The sequence below is a fragment of the Rhinoderma darwinii genome, chromosome 3 (assembly GCF_050947455.1).
Source record: "Rhinoderma darwinii isolate aRhiDar2 chromosome 3, aRhiDar2.hap1, whole genome shotgun sequence".
Taxonomy (NCBI): Eukaryota; Metazoa; Chordata; class Amphibia; order Anura; family Rhinodermatidae; genus Rhinoderma; species Rhinoderma darwinii.
This window is the reverse complement of record NC_134689.1, coordinates 196,608,900-196,629,470: the sequence shown is the minus strand read 5'-3', so window position 1 is coordinate 196,629,470 and position 20,571 is coordinate 196,608,900. Positions and strand designations below refer to the sequence as shown.

Here is a 20,571-nt window from a genome sequence, read left to right as displayed (position 1 = left end):
TTCCTGTTTGGTTTTTTTCAATTGCCTCGCAAAAAAAAATGAATAAAAGTTACAGTAAATTATATGAACTCTAGAATGGTAGCAAAAAAATTACAAGTTGTCCTACAAAAAAAATAAAAAGCCATGACTGAAAAATAAAAAAGATATGGATCTTAGAATGTAACGTCATAATAGGCCAAGCCTTAAGGGGAAAAAGAATGCTAACAAAACACATATCTATAAGGAGAAATTAAAATTGCTTATCTATTACATCACCACAACTGTTTAACACTCCAATATTATGAATGATTTTCTATGTATTGGATATTCGTACATTGACCCTAATTTGTATGCATAAACAGTGCCATATTACTAGTATATAAAGGTACTAGGAGACTTATAATAACTATCACTGCTACCCTATTATTAAAATACAATGACTGCAATTTCGTTTTATTTCCACATAGACAATCTAGTTGACATTTAAGCATAAAACATGATATGTGATACACTATTAATTAATTTCTAACAATGCAATTTAATTTGACACAAATAAGTTTATGGAAAATGAAAGCTGACATTTTGAATGGAATTATTACTATGTTCACTTTTTTTTCTTTGGCTTAACTAAATTTACATATCTTCTTACAGTGTAATAAATATTTTAAATAGAGGAGAAACACATGAACATAATTAAAATAAATGTTGTATCACATCCTTATACATATTTTATATATTTGTACATTAAAATAATATGAGCTTGAGTCTGATATGCATTGAAAGTATCTGTTGAATACTTTAGAAAGGGTAAATTAATTTTGATGAATAACAATGTATACAAAGTATAATACAACAATATAAATATTGCATTTGAAAATCTCGATAAGGTTGCATGAGTTTGAGATATGTTATAAATATATTTTACTATTTGGGGTGTCCTACCATTCAAAACGTTATTATTAGTTTTGCGCATCCCTGTTAATATCACCGGACATAAAAATGCATATACGTGCATATGAAAATTTGCATTCTCAAGTGAAAAGCTCTGCCCTGACTTTTTAGGAACTGGAATTAGCTTTATGACATAGAAAAAGCTTCTTGACAGAGTAATAGTAGATCAAAAACAAAGCATATTTTGAGTTTATAACTTGAATAAATTGCTAAGTGTGAATGATCAAAACCACATTCACTCATGTTTTACATCATAACTTCAGCCGCCTAAAACCTAAACACAATATACATGTAATGTTCAATTGTATCCATGCATATCAATTCTATTACTTACTGTAGAGAAAACTTTGCTAAAATGTTGACAAATTACATTACACCGCATTCCAAATTATTATGCAAATGTTATTTTTCGCTGATTTTCTTAAATAGTCGATGCAAATGACAGTCAGTATAATCTTCAAGCTATCAATCGTTGGAGTATAATGCAAATTTTGTTGAACAAATCTCCTAATAACAGATTTTTTTTTAGAAGTAAAAACTCAAAATGCACTGTTTCAAATTATTATGCACAACAGAGATCAAAACATTTTAAAGGTTGTAAAGAGAACTAAAATGGTAATTTGTTGAATTTGCAGCATCAGGAGGTCATATTTACAGAAATCAAAAGCTCTTTCAATCAAAAAAAACTTAGCAGGTCAAGTTACATGTTAGCATAGGACCCCTTCTTTGATATCACCTTCACAATTCTTGCATCCATTGAATTTGTGAGTATTTGGACAGTTTCTGCTTGAATATCTTTGCAGGATGTCAGAATAGCCTCCCAGAGCTTCTGTTTTGATGTGAACTGCCTCCCACCCTCATGGATATTTTGCTTGAGGATGCTCCAAAGGTTCTCAATAGGGTTGAGGTCAGGGGAACATGGGGGCCACACCATGAGTTTCTCTCCTTTTATGCCCATAGCAGCCAATGACACAGAGTTATTCTTTGCAGCATGAGATGGTGCATTGTTATGCATGAAGATAATTTTGCTACGGAAGGCACGGTTCTTCTGTTTGTACCACGGTAGAAAGTGGTCAGTCATAAACTCTACGTACTTTGCAGAGGTCATGGACCCTAAAGGGGCCTACCAGCTCTCTCCCCATGATTCCAGCCCAAAAAATGACTCTGCCACCTCCTTGCTGATGTCGCAGCCTTGTTGGGACATGGTGGCCATTCACCAACCATGCACTACTCCATCCATCTGGACCATCCAGGGTTGCACGGCACTTATCAGTAAACAACACGGTTTGAAAATTAGTCTTCATGTTTTTCTGAGCCCACTGCAACCGTTTCTGCTTGTGAACATTGTTTAGGGGTGGTCGAATAATAGCTTTATGCACACTTGCAAACCTCTGGAGGATCCTACACCTTGAGGTTTGCGGGACTCCAGAGGCACCAGCGGCTTCAAATACCTGTTTGCTGCTTTGCAATGGCAGCTGCTCTCCTAATCCTATTAATTTGTCTGGCAAAAACCTTCCTTATTATGACTTTATCCGAACTAACCCGTCTGTGCTCTGAATCAGCCACAAATCTTTTCACAGTACGATGATCACGCTTAAGTTTTCTTGAAATATCCAATGTTTTCATACCTTGTCCAAGGTATTGCACCATTTCACGCTTTTCGGCAGGAGAGAAATCCTTTTTCTTTCCCATATTGCTTGAAACCTGTGGCTTGCTTAATAATGTGGAACGTCCTTCTTCAGTAGTTTTCCTCTGATTGGGCACACTTGGCAAACTAATTATCACAGGTGTCTGAGATTGATTACAATGATCCAAAGAGCCCTAAGACACAATACCATCCATGAGTTTAATTGAAAAACTAAAAATTAAATGTTTATGACACTTAAATCCAATGTGCATAATAATTTGGAACACGGTGTATATGCAATTCCCAAAAATACAGTCATTAGCCAAACTGCTCCTACTTTAAACAAATGCCATATACTAAAGATTTGTATTTGATGACTTTCCACTGACTAAAGGTTCATGAAAGTATTTCCAGATTCCTCAGAATTACCTGTCAAATAGTAAAGGAACTGATTTGGCTTGAGCATTGGGTTCTCCCACTGATATTGGACAGACCATAGGATTTATGTGAATGGTAACAATCTCGGCACAGCTCTGTGGAATAGGTTGGCACTATATAAGCTACAGGAAATAAATAGATTCTAGCTACAAACTTTTCAAACAGTTGTACTGAATTACTGAGGCATACAGAGGACCATGTTTTTGCCCCACCATTTTATTAGATCCTAAAAGTGGCAGACTTTTTTTTTTTACTGACCCTTTATACTAAAAACCCTATTCTGGCCAGTCCATGCTATTGATCATTATTGCATGGCTCTCACTGCTCAACAACTAATGACAGGTTAACATATAAAGAGCATTAAATGCAAGAAAGCTGACTAGTTAACTAAGTAGTTGTCACGCCTGTTAAGTATGTGGACCCACTAGGCCGCTCCGCCATAGCGGAGTAGCAGCTGGCCAAACAACTGTCTATGGGGTAAGAGTACCTGGGAAGATGATCAGGCACATGGTGTAGCAGATGACACTGGCACAGATGATGCTTGGAGTGGCAGATGACACTGGACGTGGCAGATAACACTGGACGTGGCAGATGACAATGGACGACTCCAAAACTAGCTTACAACTCAGGAACAAACACAGTTACAGGATACAGGAAGAAGGATACGGGAACACTGGGAGCAGGATAAGGAGTGGATGGTCAGAGCCTTTTTATATTCCAGGATGTTCTGGAGATTGGTTAGGGAACTTTTTACATGTGTGTGCACTGGCCCATTAAGGCCGGGGATGAAACGCACACTCTAGCGGACACTGCAGAGCAGTACGGATGTGTGTGCTGGCATCTCCGGCGAGGGAGACGCCGGCAGGAATTCAGAGGTATGCGGTCACGGCCGCCGAGAGGTGAGAGAAGGCGGTGCTCTGTGACCGCAGCGGTTACAGTAACTAACTAACCAGTGGTACCAGGATACAGTCACTGCTCTAAAGAAGAAAAAAGATCAACTTTACAGAAATTAAAGTGGCAAAGGCCTATGTTCTAAAGGAAGTCATGCCTATGTAACTGCAACTATCGTGCTTAGTTCCATAGCTGAATAGAGCTGGGCTCATTGTTTGATTCGATTGGGCCATCAAATATAGAGAGGAAACCTTAGGGCAAATTGCAACCAAAGTGCCTATGCCTCCATGACAAGACCCTGTTCCAGTTATTTCACCTCCTACCATACATATTGATATGGCCCATTAAATAAATTGACTAAGATATGCCTAGACTTTCTACCATACATATTGATATGGCTATTTAAAAAAAAAAAAAAAAAAAAACTACTAACAACCACTTCTGAAAGAACATAAATAATTCATTTGGACAGATAAATATAAAAAATATGAATGCAATAGGTATATTATATGTTGCCTTAATCAGAGCTGGAATAGGATGAATACTTGAATCCCCCCCCCCCCAAAAAAAAATTAATAAATTCTGAATCTCCTGTATTTAATAAGTTCTAAGAAATAGCTTTTTCCTATACAGTATATGCAGTGCAAACGGAACTAATTTCTTTATATAATTGCCTAGAGCCTTTTATATATAAAATAATAAAGGTATGACACATCATATGATTACATATTTATTCTATAAATCTGCTATACGAGTATCAGATTGTATTTCATTCTGATTTCTACTTTAGATTATGATGAAAGAAAAGTATAAAGCATCTTTTTTTTAGGTAGAAAAATAGAATATGGTTTTTCATTGTATAATCTGAAATCAAAGCAATTAACTGAAAGTTATTGGAATATAACATTTTCCTATTGCATATATGTAATGCTGGCGAGTTTCAGTCCACTTTTTAAACTAGCTTTTACTGACAAACTTCAAATGAGATTTTTAAAGAACCGAGTGATGTTTCATTTCCATTATCATAGAATCATGTGGAACATGATTCTTTTATTTTCCTGACAGGAAGGAATTGCGTCTGAATATCAAGTGGGGTGCTGACAAGTGAAAAACATCAGCAGCCTTCACATAAGTAGAAATAAACCAGCCTTGACCTAACATGAATTGGATCTTAAGATCAAAAGTTATTTTAAATTTCTTATAAAAATTCAATATAACCTCTTATATGGAGCTGAATTTGAAACCCAATATAAAATATAAACCCAAAGGTGATCTACAAAGATTTTAAAACATACCAATGTTTATTTATTTAATGGGGGTTATTAAAAATATGCACAGCGCTACATATTGCATATTGCATTCATTTATACGTATAAAATGAAATACTTAAAGGGTCTTTTCTTTTGGAAAACTTCTGTATAAGCTGCATATTGCTAAAAAATAGGCGCATATTTACCTTGGAAATCCCCTATGTCTTCCGTGCTGATGGTTTAAGTAGTCTTTATTTACTTGGCCTCAGCAATGACGTGCTGTACTCAGCACACGACTACGGAATCCAATTACTTTCTGCAGCTGTGATGTCACTATTGACACCACGTCACTGATGCAGTTGGTGAATACCTTCCTTGGTCATGTGCTGAATATTACACAAAATTTCTGAAGCCTATTAAACCAGACTAGAGGGGGTCAGGGAATCACTGGCACAGCGGAGGATTTGAAAGGCGAGTATGTGCCTAAACGATATTTATTTTTACCCATTTGTAGCTATTTCTGAGGTTTTTCAAAAGGTTAGAAAGCCCTCTGTAAGCTAGATGCTGTATTCAGCTGGTAAAATGTAATATGATTGATTTATGTTCCATGTAACTGCTAATAATGATATCTGACAGTGTCCCAATTCGCCCCACCCCTTCCCCCATGTTGCATATTCCAATTGAAACTAATGTGCATGGAAAACTTTGGTAAAAAATTAAAGACTTGAAAAAGATTGGTGTCATACGAAAATACATCCAGTAATTCAGTTTTAGGAGCTCATATACTTGGAATTGAGAGAAACTCCACTAACCGCATAGTGGATAGAAGTTAAAAACTGTCTTTTAATGAAAAAACATGAAAAATCCATATGTGCATGTATAAAAAATGGAAACAAAGCGCTGACACGTTTCGGACACCCTGTGTGCCCTTAGTCGTAACCAATGTTACTGAGACAATGGACAAGTTAAATACCTAAAAGGGGCAGTGCGTAGGGATCACATGATCCTCAGGTTAAAGGTCATGATGACAACACTGAAACAGGTGTATGGATATAGCAAATTGCTAGTATAACAAAAGGATGGATTATCCATAGTAAGACAATGCAAGTTACTCTGAAAATGATTTAAAAAATAATACTAGAAAAGTGAAAAAATTATTAATAAAATTACATGAGATCAGATTTTAAATTAAGACCTGCAGGAGAGGGTGTACTTAATTTTAGAATATAGAAGGCTTCTCGTATTAGCAGCGCTCTCCTCCAATCCCCTCCTCACCTGGAATAATGTATTCTTTCTATGGCCAGAACAGACAGACCCTGTGTGGTGGATTTGTTATGCCAATCTCTAAAATGTTTGGAGAGACTGGAAACATTGTGGGTAGTGGTCATCGCTGTAGTGTGGATACCATTAATATTTTCTCCTAGGCGTGTTTTGAGTTTTCTTATGGTACATCCCACATATTGTAACTGACATATAGTGCAGGTTGCCAAATATACCACATGGGTGCTGTTGCAGTTTGTGTATTTTTTGATTGGATGTTTCGTGTCAGATTGTACAGAGGAAAAATCCTGAGCCTTCTTCATATATTGGCATAACTTGCATCTGGGCATTCCACAGCAAAAATTACCTTTTTGTCGCAACCATGTAGAATTGGTATGTACATTGCTGTGTAAATTTGGAGATAAAATATTTCCCAGGGACTTGGATTGCTTAGGCACAAAACTACAGCCTTTTCTCAAAATATTTTGCAATGTAGGATCTTGATGTTTTGAAGGATAGAAACAATTTGTGTGTAGTTGGGGCTGTACATGGTGCTGAAGGTTGGCACAATAGCTGTATCCTCTTGTTTGTTATCCAATTTACTAGAAAACAAAAGTTCTCTTCTGGTTCTGGAACTGGTGATATTACGAGTAGAGATGAGCGAACTTATGAAAAGTTCGGTTCGGCTGGTTCGCCGAATTTCATGGAAAAGTTCGATTCGGACCGAACTAGTTCTGACCAAACCTGTAATTGGAGCTCCCGTAATGACGGGTGGCTACATGTGTGCACCCGGCATTACGGCAGCGTTGCTAGGCGACGTCAGTAAATAGTCACTGTCCAGGGTGCTGAAAGTGTTAACTGATCGGCAGTAACTCTTTCAGCACCCTGGACAGTGAATTCCGATCACAATATAGAGCAACATGTAAAAAAAAAAAAGACTTTCGTACTTACCGAGAACTTCCTGCTTCTTCCTCCAGTCAGGCCTCCCCGCCGTTGCCTTGGTGACGCGTCCCTCTCGATATCCAGTCCGACCTCCCGGGATGACGATTCAGTCCAAGTGACCGCTGCAGCCAATCACAGGCCAATCACAGGCTGCAGCCAATCACAGGCCAATCCCAGGCTGCAGCGGTCACATGGACTGCCGCGTCATCCAGGGAGGTCAGGCTGGATGTCAAGGGAGGTCGGACTGTATGTCCAGCTTTTCCAGGAACAGATGATTAGAACGCTATTTAATAATTTTACACCAGTCCTAAACATGCAGTGACCCCAATGTTTGGAGAAGGGGTTAAATAAATCCCTGGTCTGTGATGGGAAAGTGCAGGTCATTGGCATCAAAAGAAGCTGGACCGGGGATGCCAGGGCCAGATGGTTAGCTGTGCCATGCAATGCCCAGTGCATATCGTCTCAAGACAATGCCATCCTCCATGACACTTTTTCTCCCCATTGACATTTATAGAAATCATTAACCTCCAAAATGGAATAGGGCCCCTCTATTACACCCTCAACCCCAGGACAGGGGGGCCCAGAGCTTGTTAGACCTTTCCATCCCTTGTAGAATAGGGTGACATTACCCTCTGGGCATTTGCAGATCTATCCAGGGGATAGATCTTAGCGAGGAGGGATAAGCTGGGCCCCTTCTTCTCAAGGGCCCCATAGCAGCAGCATGGGCTGTCTGCATGGTACATTTGCCCTCGGGCACCCACAGGCGCAGTTCCCATTGGCTTATATGGAATATGACTGTCCCTTCTACATTTATGTATAGTGGTTAACCCCTTCACGCTCCTTGACGTACTATTACGTCATGGCAGCTCTATCGTTCGCGCTCCATGCCGTAATAGTACGTCTTGCAGTTAGAACAGCGGTGCGCGCGCCCGGCGCGTTCATGCGCTGTGATAGCTGCTGTTTCTGACAGCAGGCTATCACGGCATAATGGGACGGGACCATTTACTATGGTCCCGCCTCGCCGATCGCCGCTATTGGCTAGTCAGTGAGTAACTAGCCAATAGCAGCGATCGGTCTCATTCAGCACAGCAGTGCTCGAGCCCGGCGTTCCTGAGCTGTGATAGCTGCTGTTTCTGACAGCATGCTATCACAGCATAATGGGCCGGGACCATTTACTATGGTCCCGCCTCGCCGATCGCCGCTATTGGCTAGTCAGTGAGTAACTAGCCAATAGCAGCGATCATTCTCGTCACTTCCTCTCTCTGACCTCACATCCTGCTGCAACCGCCCTGAACGCCCTGTTGGAGTTAGCGAGGCGTTGAGATCGGTTGTGAGCAGAGAGTCAGAGAGAAAAGAAGTGAAAAAAAGTGAAAAAAAGTTTCTAAAACAACGTTTTTTTTGCTTCCCACCACCCCATCCACTACCCACTCCTGTTCCCTTCCTCTTTGAGTTCTACCCACGTTTTTTGGTCAGTGATCTCCTATCACTGACCACTTTTCAGTCTTCAGGACCACATTTCTTGGTCCCTGGGGATTTTTTTTTCATTTTTTTCTATATAAAACATAAAACAAAAAAAAAAATATAAAAAGAAAAAAAAGAAACAAAAAAAAATAGTTAGTTTAGCCAATTTTGAAAATTTAACTGGTTAGTTTAGTATTAGCCCCTTCCCGCTCCTTGACGTACTATTACGTCATGGCAGCTCTATCGTTCGCGCTCCATGCCGTAATAGTACGTCTTGCAGTTAGAACAGCGGTGCGCGCGCCCGGCGCGTTCATGCGCTGTGATAGCTGCTGTTTCTGACAGCAGGCTATCACGGCATAATGGGACGGGACCATTTACTATGGTCCCGCCTCGCCGATCGCCGCTATTGGCTAGTCAGTGAGTAACTAGCCAATAGCAGCGATCGGTCTCATTCAGCACAGCAGTGCTCGAGCCCGGCGTTCCTGAGCTGTGATAGCTGCTGTTTCTGACAGCATGCTATCACAGCATAATGGGCCGGGACCATTTACTATGGTCCCGCCTCGCCGATCGCCGCTATTGGCTAGTCAGTGAGTAACTAGCCAATAGCAGCGATCATTCTCGTCACTTCCTCTCTCTGACCTCACATCCTGCTGCAACCGCCCTGAACGCCCTGTTGGAGTTAGCGAGGCGTTGAGATCGGTTGTGAGCAGAGAGTCAGAGAGAAAAGAAGTGAAAAAAAGTGAAAAAAAGTTTCTAAAACAACGTTTTTTTTGCTTCCCACCACCCCATCCACTACCCACTCCTGTTCCCTTCCTCTTTGAGTTCTACCCACGTTTTTTGGTCAGTGATCTCCTATCACTGACCACTTTTCAGTCTTCAGGACCACATTTCTTGGTCCCTGGGGATTTTTTTTTCATTTTTTTCTATATAAAACATAAAACAAAAAAAAAAATATAAAAAGAAAAAAAAGAAACAAAAAAAAATAGTTAGTTTAGCCAATTTTGAAAATTTAACTGGTTAGTTTAGTATTAGCCCCTTCCCGCTCCTTGACGTACTATTACGTCATGGCAGCTCTATCGTTCGCGCTCCATGCCGTAATAGTACGTCTTGCAGTTAGAACAGCGGTGCGCGCGCCCGGCGCGTTCATGCGCTGTGATAGCTGCTGTTTCTGACAGCAGGCTATCACGGCATAATGGGACGGGACCATTTACTATGGTCCCGCCTCGCCGATCGCCGCTATTGGCTAGTCAGTGAGTAACTAGCCAATAGCAGCGATCGGTCTCATTCAGCACAGCAGTGCTCGAGCCCGGCGTTCCTGAGCTGTGATAGCTGCTGTTTCTGACAGCATGCTATCACAGCATAATGGGCCGGGACCATTTACTATGGTCCCGCCTCGCCGATCGCCGCTATTGGCTAGTCAGTGAGTAACTAGCCAATAGCAGCGATCATTCTCGTCACTTCCTCTCTCTGACCTCACATCCTGCTGCAACCGCCCTGAACGCCCTGTTGGAGTTAGCGAGGCGTTGAGATCGGTTGTGAGCAGAGAGTCAGAGAGAAAAGAAGTGAAAAAAAGTGAAAAAAAGTTTCTAAAACAACGTTTTTTTTGCTTCCCACCACCCCATCCACTACCCACTCCTGTTCCCTTCCTCTTTGAGTTCTACCCACGTTTTTTGGTCAGTGATCTCCTATCACTGACCACTTTTCAGTCTTCAGGACCACATTTCTTGGTCCCTGGGGATTTTTTTTTCATTTTTTTCTATATAAAACATAAAACAAAAAAAAAAATATAAAAAGAAAAAAAAGAAACAAAAAAAAATAGTTAGTTTAGCCAATTTTGAAAATTTAACTGGTTAGTTTAGTATTAGGGTTAGTTAGTGTCAGGGAACCGTCAAAAAGCGTAGTTAGGTATAGTGTCAGGGAATTTAGCGTCAGGAATCGGTCACCGTAGATAGGCTTAGCGTTAGGGATCCATCACCGTAGTTAGGTTTAGCGTCAGGGAAGCTCGGAATAATTAGATAGGTTTAGTGTCAGGCACCCGTCACCGTAGTTAGGTTTAGTGTCAGGGAAGCTTGAAATAATCTAGATAGGTTTAGTGTCAGGGAATCGTCGCCGTAGTTAGGTTTAGCGTTAGGGAAGTCCACATAAAATTTAGTTAGGTTTAGTGTTAGGAACCCTCGCCCTAGTTAGCTTTAGTGTCAGGGAAGTCCACTTGCTCTCTAAAAACAAAACACACATTTGTGCTAGTTGTGCTATCCTATTGCTCCCAGTTAGGGATTTATTTTTTTGCAGTATATAAATTTTGTCTTCGCACAACAAGCATGTCCCAACGGACATTTACTGCTGAAGAGGCGTATGCATTTCTGGCCTCCGACACAGACTCGTCGGATGGCGATACACTATTTTATTTGTCTACCTCCTCATCCAGCGATGAAGAGGAGGGACCCCCTAGGAGACGCCCCAGGACCACCACCATAGTAGAAATCCCTGAGAGAAGTGACCCCACAACAAGTGATACCCCTGAGCGAAGTGACCCCATTTGGACGCCCACACCAGACCATTATGAACCCCAAATCCCTGAGTACACGGGCAGCCCAGGCATCAAATTTAACACGGCAGGGTTCAGTGAGATGGACTTTTTCAAGTTCTTCTTCACTGATAACTTTATAGAGCTAATGGTCACCCAGACTAATTTATATGCCCAACAGTATATCACCAAGAACCCCAACTCATTTTATGCCCAATCCCAGAGGTGGACTCCTGTAAACGCAGCAGAGTTGGGCAAGTTCTGGGGACTGCTCTTGAACATGGGGCTTCTAAAAAAGCCATCCATTAGGACCTACTGGAGCACGGACATCCTATACCACACCCCGATGTACCGTATGGCCATGTCCAGGATGCGTTATGAGGCAATACTTCGCTTCCTACATTATGCCGATAATGAGCAGTGCCCACCCCGAGATGACCCCAGTTTTGACCGTTTATATAAACTGAGACCCCTATTAGACCATTTCAGTGCCCGGTTTGCCCAAGCATACACCCCCGAGAAGTGTATTTCCATTGATGAGTCCCTGGTACATTTTAAAGGGAGGCTTCAATTCCGCCAATACCTGCCAAGTAAGAGGGCAAGGTATGGCGTGAAGTTGTATAAGCTGTGCGAGAGTGCATCAGGGTATACATATAAATTCAGGATATATGAAGGGAAGGACAGCAGTATTCAGCCCCCAGAATGCCCCCCCTTACTGGGAATTAACGCAAAAATTGTGTGGGATTTGGTGCACCCACTGCTGGACCAGGGTTACCACCTCTACCTGGATAATTTTTATACCAGCGTCCCGCTCTTCAAGTGCCTCGCTTCCAGAAGGACTGCGGCATGCGGCACTGCTAGAAAAAATCTTAGAGGCCTCCCTAAAACACTGCTTGGGCAAACACTCAGAAGGGGTGAGAGCAGGGCACATTCTAGTAGCAACATATTGTGTGTCAAGTACAAGGACAAGAGAGATGTCCTTGTATTGACAACAATACATGGCCACACCAGTACCCATGTACCTGTACGAGGTACCAGTACAGAGACCCCCAAACCAGATTGCATCCTGGACTACAATAGGTACATGGGAGGGGTGGACTTGTCAGATCAAGTCCTGAAGCCCTACAGCGCTACGCGGAAATCGAGGGTGTGGTATAAGAAGCTGGCCGTGCACATCATACAGATGGCATTGTACAATGCGTACGTGCTACGTCGATGTGCAGGCCAGAGGGGAACTTTCCTGGAATTTCAAGAGGTGGTTATAAAGAACCTAATTTTTGGCGACCAGGAAGGAGGGGCACCCAGTACTTCTGGAAGCGAGGCCACACGCATCGTACCAGGGCAACACTTTCCAGGAGAAGTTCCCCAAACTGGCAAGAAGGGAAAAAGTCAAAAGAGGTGCAAAGTGTGCTATAAGAGGGGGATAAGGAAGGACACAACATACCAATGCGACACGTGTCCCGAAAAACCAGGGCTCTGTATGAAAGATTGTTTTAAAATTTACCATACATCCCTTGATTTTTAATTTACCCTGATGCACTCCGCACAGCTTATCCCCCTCATCTTTCCCTTTTGAGCCCTGCCATGTGCCCAAGCAGCAAATAACAGCCACATGTAGGGTATTGCCGTACCCGGGAGAACCCACATTACAATTTATGGGGTGTATGTCTCCGGTGGCACATGCTGGGCACAATATATCGGACACTGAAATGGCATATATGTATAGGAAATTGCAAATCTCACTTTGCACCATCTACTGCGCATTACCTTTTACACAATAACTGTTGGGTCAAAATGCTCACTACACTCTAGATGAATGTCTTAAGGGGTGTAGTTTTTAAAATGGGTTCACTTCTCGGGGGTTTCAACTGTACTGGTACCTCAGGGGTTCTGCCTACATGACTTAGCACCAGAAAAGCTCCAGTAGGCTAAATGGTGGTCCTTCCCTTCTGAGCCCTGTCGTGTGCCCAGGCAGCTAATAACAGCCACATGTAGGGTATTGCCGTACCCGGGAGAACCCACATTACAATTTATGGGGTGTATGTCTCCAGTGGCACATGCTGGGCACAATATATCAGACACTGAAATGGCATATATGCATAGGAAATTGCAAATCTCACTTTGCACCATCTGCTGCGCATTACCTTTTACACAATAACTGTGGGGTCAAAATGCTCACTACACCACTAGATGAATGTCTTAAGGGGTGTAGTTTTTAAAATGGGGTCACTTCTCGGGGGTTTCAACTGTACTGGTACCTCAGGGGTTCTGCCTACATGACTTAGCACCAGAAAAGCTCCAGTAGGCTAAATGGTGGTCCTTCCCTTCTGAGCCCTGTCGTGTGCCCAGGCAGCTAATAACAGCCACATGTAGGGTATTGCCGTACCCGGGAGAACCCACATTACAATTTATGGGGTGTATGTCTCCAGTGGCACATGCTGGGCACAATATATCAGACACTGAAATGGCATATATGCATAGGAAATTGCAAATCTCACTTTGCACCATCTGCTGCGCATTACCTTTTACACAATAACTGTGGGGTCAAAATGCTCACTACACCACTAGATGAATGTCTTAAGGGGTGTAGTTTTTAAAATGGGGTCACTTCTCGGGGGTTTCAACTGTACTGGTACCTCAGGGGTTCTGCCTACATGACTTAGCACCAGAAAAGCTCCAGTAGGCTAAATGGTGGTCCTTCCCTTCTGAGCCCTGTCGTGTGCCCAGGCAGCTAATAACAGCCACATGTAGGGTATTGCCGTACCCGGGAGAACCCACATTACAATTTATGGGGTGTATGTCTCCAGTGGCACATGCTGGGCACAATATATCGGACACTGAAATGGCATATATGTATAGGAAATTGCAAATCTCACTTTGCACCATCTGCTGCGCATTACCTTTTACACAATAACTGTGGGGTCAAAATGCTCACTACACCACTAGATGAATGTCTTAAGGGGTGTAGTTTTTAAAATGGGGTCACTTCTCGGGGGTTTCAACTGTACTGGTACCTCAGGGGTTCTGCCTACATGACTTAGCACCAGAAAAGCTCCAGTAGGCTAAATGGTGGTCCTTCCCTTCTGAGCCCTGTCGTGTGCCCAGGCAGCTAATAACAGCCACATGTAGGGTATTGCCGTACCCGGGAGAACCCACATTACAATTTATGGGGTGTATGTCTCCAGTGGCACATGCTGGGCACAATATATCAGACACTGAAATGGCATATATGCATAGGAAATTGCAAATCTCACTTTGCACCATCTGCTGCGCATTACCTTTTACACAATAACTGTGGGGTCAAAATGCTCACTACACCACTAGATGAATGTCTTAAGGGGTGTAGTTTTTAAAATGGGGTCACTTCTCGGGGGTTTCAACTGTACTGGTACCTCAGGGGTTCTGCCTACATGACTTAGCACCAGAAAAGCTCCAGTAGGCTAAATGGTGGTCCTTCCCTTCTGAGCCCTGTCGTGTGCCCAGGCAGCTAATAACAGCCACATGTAGGGTATTGCCGTACCCGGGAGAACCCACATTACAATTTATGGGGTGTATGTCTCCAGTGGCACATGCTGGGCACAATATATCAGACACTGAAATGGCATATATGCATAGGAAATTGCAAATCTCACTTTGCACCATCTGCTGCGCATTACCTTTTACACAATAACTGTGGGGTCAAAATGCTCACTACACCACTAGATGAATGTCTTAAGGGGTGTAGTTTTTAAAATGGGGTCACTTCTCGGGGGTTTCAACTGTACTGGTACCTCAGGGGTTCTGCCTACATGACTTAGCACCAGAAAAGCTCCAGTAGGCTAAATGGTGGTCCTTCCCTTCTGAGCCCTGTCGTGTGCCCAGGCAGCTAATAACAGCCACATGTAGGGTATTGCCGTACCCGGGAGAACCCACATTACAATTTATGGGGTGTATGTCTCCAGTGGCACATGCTGGGCACAATATATCAGACACTGAAATGGCATATATGCATAGGAAATTGCAAATCTCACTTTGCACCATCTGCTGCGCATTACCTTTTACACAATAACTGTGGGGTCAAAATGCTCACTACACCACTAGATGAATGTCTTAAGGGGTGTAGTTTTTAAAATGGGGTCACTTCTCGGGGGTTTCAACTGTACTGGTACCTCAGGGGTTCTGCCTACATGACTTAGCACCAGAAAAGCTCCAGTAGGCTAAATGGTGGTCCTTCCCTTCTGAGCCCTGTCGTGTGCCCAGGCAGCTAATAACAGCCACATGTAGGGTATTGCCGTACCCGGGAGAACCCACATTACAATTTATGGGGTGTATGTCTCCAGTGGCACATGCTGGGCACAATATATCAGACACTGAAATGGCATATATGCATAGGAAATTGCAAATCTCACTTTGCACCATCTGCTGCGCATTACCTTTTACACAATAACTGTGGGGTCAAAATGCTCACTACACCACTAGATGAATGTCTTAAGGGGTGTAGTTTTTAAAATGGGGTCACTTCTCGGGGGTTTTAACTGTACTGGTACCTCAGGGGCTTCTGCCTACATGACTTAGCACAAGAAAAGCTCCAGTAGGCCAAATGGTGGTCCTTTCCTTCTGAGTCCTGCCATGGGCCCAAACATCAGTTTATCACCACAAATGGGGTATTGCCGCACTCAGGACAAATTGGGCAACAAAATGGGGTGTTTTATTCCTTGTGAAAATAAGAAATTTTGAACAAAAATTACATCTTAATGGAAAAAAATATCATTTTTTTAATTCACAGCCCAATTCAAATAGGTGCTGTGAAAAAACGGTGTGGTCAAAATGATAACAACAACCATAAATGAATTCCTTGAGGGGTCTAGTTTCCAAAATGGGGTCACTTCTGGTGGGTTTCCATTGCTTTCATACCTCTGGGGCTCTGCAAATGCGACATGGAACCCGAAAACCAATCCAGCAAAATCTGGACTCCAACAAACACATAGCGCTCCTTTCCTTCTGAGTCCTCCCATGGGCCCAAACGGCAGTTTATCACCACAAATGGGGTATTGCCGCACTAAGGACAAATTGGGCAACAAAATGGGGTGTTTTATTCCTTGTGAAAATAAGAAATTTTGAACAAAAATTACATCTTAATGGAAAAAATATCATTTTTTTAATTTCACAGCCCAATTCAAATAGGTGCTGTGAAAAAACGGTGTGGTCAAAATGATAACAACAACCATAAATGAATTCCTTGAGGGGTCTAGTTTCCAAAATGGGGTCACTTCTGGTGGGTTTCCATTGCTTTCATACCTCAACACCTCTTCAAACCTGGCATGCTGCCTAAAATATATTCTAATAAAAAAGAGGCCTCAAAATGCACTAGGTGCTCCTTTGTTTCTGAGGCTTGTGTTTTATTCCACGAGCGCACTAGAGCCACATGTGGGACATTTCTAAAAACTGCAGAATCTGGACAATACATATTTAGTAGTATTTCTCTGGTAAAATCTTCTGTGTTACAGAAAAAAATGGAATAATATTGAAATTCAGCAAGAAAAATGAAATTTGCAAATTTCACCTCCACATTGCTTTAATTCCTGTGAAATGCCTGAAGGGTTAAAAAACTTTCTAAATGCTGTTTTGAATACTTTGAGGGGTCTAGTTTTTAAAATGGGGTGTTTTATGGGGGTTTCTAATACATAGGCCCCTCAAAGCCACTTCAGAACTCAAGAGGTACCTTAAAAAAAAGGCTTTTGAAATTTTCTTAAAAATATGAGAAATTGCTGTTTATGTTCTAAGCCTTGTAACGTCCAAGAAAAATAAAAGAATGTTAAAAAAACGATGCCAATCTAAAGTAGACATATGGGAAATGTGAACTAGTAACTATTTTGGGTGGTATAACCGTCTGTTTTACAAGCAGATGCATTTAAATTCTGAAAAATGCAATTTTTTCAAAATTTTCTCTAAATTTTGCAATTTTTCACCAATAAACACTGAATATATCGACCAAATTTTACCACGAACATGAAGCCCAAAGTGTCACGAGAAAACAATCTCAGAATCGCTTGGATAGGTTTAAGCATTCCGACGTTATTACCACATAAAGTGAAATATGTCAGATTTGAAAAATGGGCTCTGAGCCTTAAGGCCCAAACTAGGCTGCGTCCTTAAGGGGTTAAAATTCAGCCATTGTTATATCTGTCTCTGGGAAAGCTGGGTGACAGACAATATGGCCGCCATTACTGCATCCCAGCTTTATAAGGCACTTACCCAGAAGAGTTTTCAATGTATTGAATGTTATATCTTCCATTACTGTGCTGCATAACAAGGCAGATCTGCCTTACAACCCAGCTTTCATCAAGAGAGGGACACGTCACCGTTGCCTTGGTGATGCGTCCCTCTCGACATCCAGTCCGAACTCCCTGGATGACGATTCAGTCCAAGTGACCGCTGCAGCCAATCACAGGCCAATCACAGGCTGCAGCGGTCACATGGACTGCCGCGTCATCGAGGGAGGTCGGGCTAGATGTCGAGAGGGACGCGTCACCAAGGCAACGGTGATGCGTCCCTCTCTTGACATCCAGCCCGACCTCCCTGGATGACGCGGCAGTCCATGTGACCACTGCAGCCTGTGATTGGCCTGTGATTGGCTACAGCGGTCACTTGGACTGAATCGTCATCCAGGGAGGTCGGACTGGATGTCGAGAGGGACGTGTCACCAAGGCAACGGTGATGCGTCCCTCTCTTGACGTCCAGCCCGACCTCCCTGGATGACGCGGCAGTCCATGTGACCGCTGCAGCCTGGGATTGGCCTGTGATTGGCTGCAGCCTGTGATTGGCCTGTGATTGGCTGCAGCGGTCACTTGGACTGAATCGTCATCTCGGGAAGTCGGACTGGAGGAAGAAGCAGGGAGTTATCGGTAAGTAGGAACTTCTATTTTTTTTACACGTTGATGTATATTGTGATCGGAAGTCACTGTCCAGGGTGCTGAATTAGTTACTGCCGATCGTTTAGCTCTTTCAGCACCCTGGACAGTGACTATCTCCTGACGTCGCGTACTGGAAAATCAGTGACTCATAAGGTGCCAGTCAGTCAGGGAATGCTGACTACGCAGGCGCCAAAATTTAGCCGGGTTCGGTCAAAACGTGTTTGGCCGAACACGGTGAAGTTCGGATTCGCTGTGAATCGAACTTTTCCCGATGTTCGGACCGAAACCGGGTTCGGTTGTCCCGGTTTGCTCATCTCTAATTACGAGCTCTATGTAAAATATTGTGATGATATCCTCTTTTCTGCGATCTGGATTCAATAACTTCACACTCTTTGTTATAATTTGTTTCAGTGGAGCAGACATGTTTGGCTCTGATGTATTCATCTATTGGAAGGTTTTTGATGGTGTGCTTGGGATGACTGCTTTTGGCATGTAACATTGTATCGCTGGAGGTAAGCTTTCTGTATAAACAGGTATCCATTTTATTTGTCTCCGCACTGCCTTTTAGTAAAATGCCTAAGTAGGGAATCTCCACTGGATTGATTTCATAGGTAAACCTGAGATTGTGAGAGTTGTGGTTGAGATAACAGATGAGATCTTGTATCAAAGTAACAGAATCTTGCCAGATTATTACAGTCATCAATATATCTTCCGAACCATTTAATGGCTTTGACAAAAGGATTTTGGACATGATAGATATATGCTTCCTCCCACGAGGAGCACTGTATAGATACAGTAGAAATAAAATATTTTGAGTAGTACATATGGTCTTTACACCAGTTTGAGATGTACTGAAATCACCCTTTGTGAGGAATCCTATTGGATTTTGCACACATTCATTTGACTGTTACAAATTATAATCTGGCACTTGGTGTTCCCTTGTTATCAGACTTCATTTATAGTGCTGTTTTTGTTATCTAAACATCAATATACTTAGCAGCTTTCTGGTTGTGATTTATCTGTTTGTTTACTTGCTTGATTTGTTTTACAAAATATCATAAAAGGGCCAAAAGCATTACAGCATAGGAGAAAACTGGCTAACGAACAAGAAAATAATCCCGCCGCCCCCAGTGTTTGTCACACTGAGAAAAACATTTTTAAAAATTCAGAAAAAGGAAAAGAAAAATCATAGGGCCTTTTATCATGCTACTTATTCATTAAAGATTCTGTAGGGGTGATGACCTACCAAACAGAGGACTGCTATTTTGGTTTTTCATACTCGTGTCAAGGATTTATAGAAAATATTTCTATGGGAGCTAAAGAATAACTCATTTGTTAAAAAAAAGCAAAGACAAGTAGGAGTGTCACAAAAATAATGCAGAACGGTTCCCGTTAATTGTACCACCCTAAGTGCCACCATTAAAAAAGCCAGCCACAGGATAAATGTTGTGTTCACAGATTGCCCTACAGATTAACAGTATGAACTCAGTGTAATGTCTCTGTGAGGCATTACATACCAAAATTGCATCTATGGGGGAATACCTCATTAATACGACATGCATTGAAGAAAAACTGTACCAAGTATGAAATCAACATTTTGCCAACTATCCAGCTAGGTTGGAGGATCTTTCATATGCTATTGAATGAAAAGTGCTCATACCATGAACTTTACATATTTACTTTAAAGGCTATGAACAACTTTGCACAGGCTATGGACATGTTTGTTCTATAAATGCGAAATTAAGCAGCTATATAAATAGTCTACATTAGAATATCCTGCCATTTTGCAGATGTATACTTTTTTCCTGTACATAGCAGGGGTTGCTGCAGATTCTGCCATAGATCTAACAGCACACTGCTCCTGGCTGTGTTGGCTCACTCTATACATGGCAGATCAGAATGTGGAGAGGGAGAAAAGCATTGAAGTCTTCAGGGAGCGCAGATCACACAGGCTGTCCGTATCAGAGCGAAAATTGGAAGCAAAGCACACACATGGTAGTCTGCAGGGGGAGGGGTGGAAAGATCGCACTGGTTGTGTAGCATCCATGGTAGGCTCTGCAGGGGGAGGAAGTGGGGTATCCCACACTTCTCAGCATCAGTGTTTGTCAGCACAAGAGAGAAGAGAGCCTTGATGGAATGTAGAAGGGAAAGCAGTGTGAGGAATGAAGCAGTGCTGATACATGAGAGCAAGTCAAGGCAGCAGCATCATGGACACATAGACCTCATCTCCAGCACGTATTACTGGGAGAGTCATGCACACAGGAGAAAAGTGTGAAACCAGGAGCGTTTGCAAACTGAATATCAAGGGGTCTGAAAATAATTTAAGGAATAAAGATTTCAGCCTGAAACCATGTG

The 20,571-nt window shown here is 42.3% G+C and overlaps 2 long non-coding RNA genes across 3 annotated transcripts in view; one reads left to right on the top strand and one right to left on the bottom strand.

The window, feature by feature from the left end:
• The window catches only part of LOC142747955 (uncharacterized), a 105,535-nt gene extending 100,133 nt beyond the window's left edge, over positions 1-5,402 (bottom strand). The window contains exon 1 of the long non-coding RNA XR_012882105.1: positions 5,343-5,402. This is a non-coding gene — a long non-coding RNA (uncharacterized LOC142747955). The remainder of the gene's footprint in view (positions 1-5,342) is intronic.
• Positions 5,403-5,512: 110 nt separating this feature from the next.
• Positions 5,513-19,442, top strand: LOC142747953 (uncharacterized). 2 transcript variants are annotated; one of them, XR_012882103.1, is made up of 3 exons: positions 5,513-5,607; positions 18,628-18,728; positions 19,281-19,442. It is a non-coding gene; the product is annotated as an uncharacterized LOC142747953 (long non-coding RNA). The 2 variants fall into 2 exon arrangements; XR_012882104.1 differs by having other exon boundaries at positions 5,513-5,611.
• The last annotated feature ends 1,129 nt before the right edge of the window (positions 19,443-20,571 follow it).